We start from the raw sequence: 9,197 nt of genomic DNA, 5'->3' as shown, positions 1-9,197 counted from the left end.
TGTGGAGTGCATCGCACCTATCCAACTGGGAAATGACAGGGTCATTGGTGACTTTGCATAGGGCCTCACAATCCAGGAATGGTACAACTGGTACACAACATGAAATTGCACAAAGGTTCTCCTAACCATAGCTGCCACCTGATCTTTATTAGGAGAAGCCTAGACTGTGCACCAAGTCTGTCTGAGATAATGCAATCCCATCCAGAACTAAGAATTATAAACCCTCAGGTCCTAAGGCCCCTTGAACCCATAGCCACTCTGTTTTACCAGGGTTCACTGGAAGCCTATCGTCCCCCATCCAAACCCCTATAACCTCCAGGCACCCCTATAACCTCCAGGCATTATAATAGATAGGAGACTGCAAGTACAGCATAACTGCTGTCTATTATCAATGTATTGATGATACTTCATCCCATGGTGGGTAATCTCATCCAGAAATTTCATGTAGATATTAAAAAGGAGTGAAGAGAGCAACGAGCCACAATAGAGCAGATGTGAACTCAACCTCTCCCTTCCTATCAAAACCGATGGGGACTGGCCTTGAAGAAAGGAGCTGAACCAGCAGAGGACTGTGCCACTAAGCCTGAGCTGCTGCAACCAGCCTAAAAGGATGCTATGGTTGATGGTATCAAAAGCTGCCAGGAGATCAAAAGAGCAAGGAAGGATGCACTGCTTCCAGAGATCATCTACTGTACAAGTGTGACCAATGCTTTCTCTGTCCCATAACTGGGCCTGAAACTCAATGGGTCCTGGTTGCCTGTATATCTAGCACTTCCATTTAAATGGCAGTAATTGTTTCTACTTTTGCATTTACAAATCATCGTATGAACATATGATATGTAGCATCTCCCTCCCCTTTTTTTGTGAGATGCATTGGCATTTCTTCTTTTTCTGGCAATGCAGAAGAGGTCATCCTATTTTGCAATAGTCAAATATTTACTATTGAGATAGCCATCAACGGACATGAAAGAAATGCAGAAACCAGTTATCCACCATTGACTTATACTGTTTTGAATAAATCATATCAAATGTCAGTGTAATGTGAGTATGGGAAATAAATAAAACAACTTTGAACTCTTATTGCAGAATGGACAAACTCAATTTCACTGGTATAATTCAGATCTGGTGCAATGACTTTCATCACTGAAATATGGCAATTGAAGAACAGAATTTGTTCAAAAGAAACAGAAGCAACACAACATGGAGGAAAAGTTCTGTTTGCATTTTTTTTAAAAAAAGGGTTCATTGGAAGAGAAATCAATGCTGTTGGTTGAAAATAATAATAAGAAGAGCTAAAGGAACTTCTAGGGTTAGTGTTTATAACTGAGTACTCAACCACTGAACTAAAACTTACATCTTCCGAAAGCAAGATGTAATTATTTCAAGGAGGTATGTAGTAGTGATGGGAATTTTAATTATCCTAAGCACTTTTGGGGAAACAACTTTGCCCAGCATGGTCTTTCCAGGTAATTCTTTACTAGTCTTAGAGAATCTTTTTCCTTCAAAAGATGGAGGTAGACCCAGGAGATCATCTATTCTTGACTTGACCATAACAAGTAGCAAGGACTTAGCAGATAAGGTAGAAATTCTGAAGACTTTGAGGGAAACTATCCATTTAATTCCAGAATTCTTGATATTAAGGAAAACTGAAACTAATCAAGCCTAATGCATACTATAGACTTCAAGAACATGTTAATAAATTCAGCACCTTAAGAAGTATTGTAGCTGGATCAATTATTAAGAAAACAAACTCTATATAGGAGGGAATTCCTAAAGAAAAAGATACTAGAATCAGAAATAAAAATGCCATTGGGAAACAAGGTAGACAAAAACATGTGCCTGCTAAGAAATTTTTCTGAAAATCTGAAAATCAAAACAAGCACATAAATGAGGTAGGGAAGAGGACAGATTGCCAAGGAACATGGAGAAATAAATAAATTTCCATATATTTAAACAGAAGTAAAGTAAAACCAAAAGAAAGAATAGACTAATAGCTCAATACCTGGGAATATTTCGCAACACGTCATGATCACTTTGTTACCACTTTGAAAACAATATGATGATTGCCAGATGGCTGCATGGATTTATTAATTTGTTTTCAATATTTTTATTGATAACATATTTTAAAGACTATGGAATGGGAATGTGAAGCACCTAATTGTGATTTTATAGGATTCTTTTGTGCTTTAATTCCTGTACTCTATAATTTTATATTAATAGTTTTACCTTTATCTTATTCTATCAATATGACTTTATATATTTATTTCTATTTTAGCATAATTGTTATATTATTAGTCCTATGCTGATCTATGACAAAACTAAAATCAATTGATTGTATTCCTTAAGCCAGATACACAATTTTTCTAGTGAGAACACTGAAATGAAGCTTTATGAATCCAGGGGAAAAAAATGCAGCTATATGAACAAGTTGTCAAAGGATACTACCTGAATGGCCCCAATGAAGCTTTTTTTTTCTTTCAGTTTTGAAGCTCTGCCTAGCCTTAGAATGGGAATATAGTAAGCATAATATGTTTTGAATTCAACAATTATCAAATAATGAAACCATGTACATTCAGAATAGTAACCTAGTTGAGAATAAGCAAAATGGCATGTCGTGTCCTCATTTGTAGATAAAGTTGATGAAGAAATGCAAAAACTGCTAACACAATTGTTAGTAAACAATACAAGAGAATATAAATGACAATGTCATCCTGGGAAAGGGGAAAGCATGAGAAAGAGACTCAAATAACTTTGCCTTAATTCCACATGTTGTATGAGGAGACAGAGAGAGCCTCTGGCAGGCTTTCTAAATTCTTTTATCATACCCTACGACAAGGAAGTAGAGTCCTTACATTGTCTGTTTCCTAAGCTGAGCTAACATGAAGGACTGACCTCGTTTGATTTCAAACTCTACTCCAATAGTTCTAATCAACAATTTATCATGAAACCATTTGAAGTATCAAGTAGGGTGTCTCAGGTTTGGGGACCTATATATAGTCTTTAACATTTTCATTAATGGCTTAGAAGACAGCTGGAATGAATGCTTACCAAATAGAATAAAACAAGGATAATGTTCATCTGTTAAAAATACAGGCAAAATAAAAAATAGAGATAAATAATAAAAAGCTTTAAAATATGAGATATTGGCTTGGTAATTACAGACATGAAAAGGAGCTTGGACCAGTAGATGATCATAAACTGAGTATGCATCAAGAATGAGATATGGTTTTAATAAAAGCAAACGTGTTATATAAAATTATTTCACTTTACTAAGTAATAGTCGTCTTATTCTGCATTGGTTAAACCCACTTTGTGTACCATGGCCAGTTTTATTCATCTTAACTTAAAAAATATTTTTTAAAAATTTAAACGTATACAAATAAGGACAATTAGGATTAACTAAGTTTTACAGGAGAGACAAGAGTCTAAGCAAACTGGATAGATATATTCTGAGAAAAAAATAACCAAAGAAGTTCCAAGACCTCTTCTCTAGAATACTGAGTTAATCTTTGATTAGAGTATTCAAAGAGTCATTTGCTAGGCTACTTTAATACTTGAGCAGAGAGTTGGTTTCATCCATCTCTGTGACTTTGATTTGATGATATTATTCAGGTTGATTTGCTTGGGAAAGATGCATAGATAAATCGCACTTCCTTATGTCACATCATCTATAAAATTTGAAGTGGAACTTCTGGGTTTCATCCTCACTTTACAGATTACAACAGGCAAGGGAAAAAAAGACGCTGAAGTCATTAAACAACATTCTTTCTCTAATTCCTCATAGTATATGAATCAGCCAAGAAAACTTGCTAATTGTGTTTTATAAAGGCAATAAAAAGAAGCAGTAAAATACGAGCAAGAAACCTATGTCTGATTCATACATACATATCATGCAATAGCGCATTCAGTGGTTCATGGATGGATGAAAGACTGTATTTTCATTGTAAAGAAAATAATCTGTTAGTGAATGGACATTAAATTTCTGGTGATCCACTGACAGGTGATGGCTATTTACACATACAAGTCACTATTTCATATTGCAGTCACTGATTGATCCATATCTATGTATAACTTCAGACTTTGATTATTAATTTCTCTCTCCACATACATAAACATGCATACACAAACAAACACCTTTTCTGTCTTTCATCCAAAATGAACATAGGAGCTGAAACTTTAGCACATTTAATGCGTTTTAAGCAGAAAAAACTTTGTTTTTCAATAATCAATAAATGTATAAATATTAAGTTCATGTGAGGCAGCTACTATCTGCCTTAATAAGGTGCTTCTGGCTGTCACGTTGTTCACTTCAGTGAGACACAAAGGTGACAATCTTTTGTATCACTGAGGCATTTCACATCACTCTGCCTCCTATGTCACATTCAATATGCACAGAAGTTTCTTCTCATCATTCAATATGCCAGAGATGGGTGCCAGAGCACTATGAAGTATAACAGCACAGCAATTTCTGTTGCTGCTTAACAGCAGGAGTCTGCAGTGGTTTGGAATTAGCTTTGAAGAGATGCTTCTCTCAAAGCAGCCCTGAAACAAAGCAGCCCATCAAAGCCTTGCACAGCCCTAATGTATCAGTTGAGAAAATGGCAGCATTGGCCTGAATTTGAAAGTTAAGCTTGGATGGGGAACCACTGGGAAAATCCAGATCTGTAGACTACCAGGAAAATAAATGCTGGAGGTTGTGGCAAAGTACTCCTGTCAAGAAAATTACATGGCTATGTCCATGCAGTCTTCAGAAATCAAGCTAAGCTCATAATTATATCTTCATTTACTGGAAGAATGTGTATAAACTTCAGAACAAGTATTACATTGAAGGCCAAGAATAACTTCTAGTATTATATTCAGGCATGTAGGTTTACATCTTCTTTTGATGCATTCATACATTTGTGCGTGCCTTGCTAAGTCTACATTTAAGTGTCCAGAGAGGTTGAGTTCCAGAAGAATCAAGATGGAATACCCATTGTGCACCACATTAGGTTCTATGTGATGCCTCAAAAGGACTTTAATATCCATAGTTTGCTATGTTTACTAATAGGTTTTAACCATTAAAGTTTGGTCATTCTCATTTTGCACTTTTCTCACTTCTGGTGGTTTTTCAGTGGAATGCTATTATTTCAGTTCATATGGGAACCATCTTTGTTTTAGGAGACCCCCTTCTTTCGTAGAAAAAATCATGTTCTTTGTCTCTTATTGTGTGTTGACATCATATTTCTCCACATATTGAATAAATAGAATACATGTTTGCTGGAGCAAATATTTTTGCTGTTTTTGGTTGGATGCTGGCATTAATATACACTGATGCACACTTTATTAACTAATGTGATTACACATTGTTGATATATTCCCACACCAAAAAAATCCTTTCAACATGATTTCCTTTCACAAATAATTGTAAAGATTCACCCTAGTGATCTGAAAATGAAGATTCAAGAAATGCCAACAAATAACTTTAGTGCAAACACAATATGAAATTGCAATATTTTTTTCTCTATTCCTCAATTTCCAGTGATCGGAGAAGAGCTTTGTCATGTCAAACCAGCACAAAATCCCATAAGGCAAGTAACATCCCAAGATTTGCAGAAGCACAAAAAGAAAAACTTAGAATCAAAATTCTTTCAGACAAAGAATTTTCAATCAGATTCGCTATCATAGAAACCTAGCTGTGGAGATGAGAGAAGAAAAAACCAAAGAAGGAGATGGGAGAGAGAATGAAATGAAATATATTGAAGAGTGGATGGAGGCCCCTGTACTGCAAATTTATATTGTACACTCAATCTTTTACGGATGTTTTCATTTCAAAAATGAACCCAAATTAGCATAAAGTAAAATCTCTTTTGTGGTTAGTTTGCATACTGATAACTGAATGAACTGACCCATGCTCCGTTCTTCAAAACACTACAGGTGTCTTCAGTGATGGGATTCAAATATGTGAACAACCAGTTCTCTGTGTGGATGCCATTTCTGAAAATCCATTCTGGGTCTGGCCAACCAAAAAAATTAGCTACCGGTTCTGCCAAAGTAGTGCAAACCAACTGAATCCCACCACTGGATGTCTTACCTTATTCAATGATATTGTTCTTTTATTTTATTCTCAGTCTAGCCTACAGCCCCAGGATTTCCTAGTAGTCCCTCTTCTCCAAGTATAAACTAGGTCCATCCCTGCTTAGCTTTTTCAAGATCAGCCACGATTCATTAAGTGCTACCACATCCTGAAACAAACAAAAAAAAAAGAGTAGGACTGTGCAAAATGTTGAAGAAAGACTTCTACTTGAAAAGGCTTTGACCAAATCATCTCATCAAGGTAACTTAGCTGCTTGAAGAAGTGGCTTATTTCAAAGCTATGTCCTTTTGAATCAGATTTGGGTGGATTTAGAGGATTTTACTTATTTGTTGCCATTCTTCTGATCGTGGGGTTGTTACAGGCAAAATACCATGTCACAACTTCATTTTTTTTTGTAAAAATTTTTATTTTCAACTTTACAATACATAACAATCTTACAAATACTTCAGATAAAAAATAAAACAAATTGATACACACCACATTCGGTCTTGCCCGCCCATTTCCCCCCAAACCGCATCCCACCTCAAACCAACTTACTTCTTTCCCTCTTTTTCTTCACTCAGCCCCTCTCCTCCTTCACCTCAACCTTCCTACTTACTTCTCACCTTCTTCTCCTCCATCTTGATGCAGTCCAGGGGAAATGCCCAAGCAGTTCCTCTCTCAAAATTAAAACATTAATATTATATACAATAAAACTATTTCTACTTTATCTGAACTACTTAAACTTCAACCCATCCACCCCCACCCACCCACCCCACCCCCCGACTTCCCAGAGCAAAATACAGGATTATGCAAACATATTAAACATAATCTATTTACGTTTACTAATTATACAGTGAACCAAATCATAAAAACCCTTAACTCTCTTCAAACTTTAACATCATAAGTTTATAAACAAAATCATTACTCATAGAATAAGTGAAACTTTGTAGTTCCATATTTCTTCTGAACATATTCTATCCATCTTCTCCATACATTAAAATATCTCTCTTGTGAATGGTCCTTTAAATAAGCAGAAATTTTAGCCATTTCTGCTAAATTAGAAACCTTAAATACCCATTCTTCTAAAGAAGGCAGAGTATCCTTCTTCCAATATTGACCCACCAGTAATCTTGCTGCTGTTATTAAATTCAACATTAAGATAGTTTCTTTAACATTAAAGTCCACGAAAATTCCCAAAAGAAACAGTTGGGGAGTAAACTTAATCTTCCTTTTAAAAACCTTTTGAATGTTCCACCAAATCATAATCCAGAAGGCTTTAATAACTTTACAAGTCCACCAAACATGGAAATAGGTTGCATCCAAGCAACCACATCTCCAACATTTACGTTGCAGGTTCGGGTACATACAGGACAACTTTTTAGGATCCAAATGCCATCTATAAAACATTTTGTAAAAATTTTCCCTCAAATTCTGGGCCTGTGTAAATTTAACATTTCTAATCCAAATTACCTCCCATAAATCCAACGCGATCGGTTCTTGAATATTCTGGGCCCATTTAATCATACAATCTTTAACTAACTCTGTTTCTGAATCCAATTTTATTAACTCATTATAAATTCTTTTAATATGGGCACATTTCTGATCCTTGATCTGAATTACCAAATTTTCATCTACTAAAGTAATTCCCACTTTCTTATCCAAAGTCCATCTCTGCACAATTTGCAAATATTGAAACCACGATTGTAAAATGTTTTCTTGCCTTAACACATCAGAAGACTTTAATTGCCAATCAGTACCCGACCAAGTAAGTAACTCTTTATACAAAATGTTGTCAAAATTCACCCCCTTGGAAACCCCCTGGATTGCTTGTCCAGGGATCCCCCAAATAGGTATTTTATAATTTAACTTATAATAATATTTTTTCCAAACTCGAAGTAAAGCATATCTTAAAATATGTGACTTAAAGACCAAATCTACTTTCTTATCAAAAATTAAATATGCATGCCAACCATATAATAAATCCCACCCTTCAAGAACAAGAATATCTCTATTTGTTAAATTGAGCCAGTCACTTACTAAAGTTAAAGTGGCCGCATTATAATATAATTTCAAATTTGGTGCGTTAAGTCCACCTCTTTCTTGAGCATCTTGTAAAATCTTAAACTTTACCCTTGATTTCTTCCCTCCCCAAAATCACAACTTCATTTTTATGTACAAAGAACCTTGAAATGGATTGAGTGGTATAATCACAATGACACCAACTTGAGTAACTGGCCAATAAGTTTTATCACTTCATTAAGCTGTGTCTTCAAGAGCTACTTTTAGAGTACTAAGGCTAACATTACTTTCAGCCTTCATTTACCTTTTCAGCTCTCAGTGTCATGAACAAATACAAGCTTTAACATTGCTCTCTCTTGTGATAATGGGATGTAACACTTGTATAATGGTTTTTCCCACATAGCTAAAGCTTCAGCTGAGCATTCAGGCCTCTGAGCTTTGGCATAAGGTTTACTAGTCCAGTCCATACACTGGGGTCTAACCTTACTTTTAAACTCTGATTTGGCCGGTTAAGGATTTTTGACAATGTGTGAATGAATACCAAGTTAATACTTACAGTCAAACATGGCAAAGCTATATAGACAACTTTCACTGCTTTTGATAACCTTAGGTCAGAGGTAGGCAACCTTGGCTCTTTTATGACTCGTGGACTTCAACTCCCAGAATTCTAGGAGCTGAAGTCCACGAGTCATAAAAGAGCCAAGGTTGCCTACTCCTGCCTTAGGTACATGTGAACTCTCCATATCTGTTCAAAGAAGAAATGGCCCAGTTGAACAGATTACACTGTTGATAAAAAAGTTCAGCTTACCATGATACAGCATCTAAAGTTTTAACTAAAGCCTATGGAGATTCTCAGTCATCCAGGTCACGGTTGTCCCAAAGATGCTTTTTTTCACGAGGCAATTGGACTTTCTTGTTTTTCTTTGCAGATGTTTTGCTTCTCATCCAAGAAGCTTCTTCAGCTCTGACTGGATGGTAGAAAATGGCTATTTTTTTTTAACTAAAGCCATTTTATCAAAACCAATGCAGATTAGAGCTCTACATGGAAAAAAAGATACCTGGTGTTCCAGATGGCTTTAGAAAAGGCCAGAACATGAGACATTATTCCTGATGTGTGCTA

This window comes from Crotalus tigris, unplaced genomic scaffold (genome assembly GCF_016545835.1).
Source record: "Crotalus tigris isolate CLP2741 ecotype Arizona unplaced genomic scaffold, ASM1654583v1 scf7180000024409.848292, whole genome shotgun sequence".
NCBI lineage: Eukaryota > Metazoa > Chordata > Lepidosauria > Squamata > Viperidae > Crotalus > Crotalus tigris.
The sequence above is the reverse complement of the archived record's forward strand: the minus strand, read 5'-3'. Positions refer to the sequence as shown.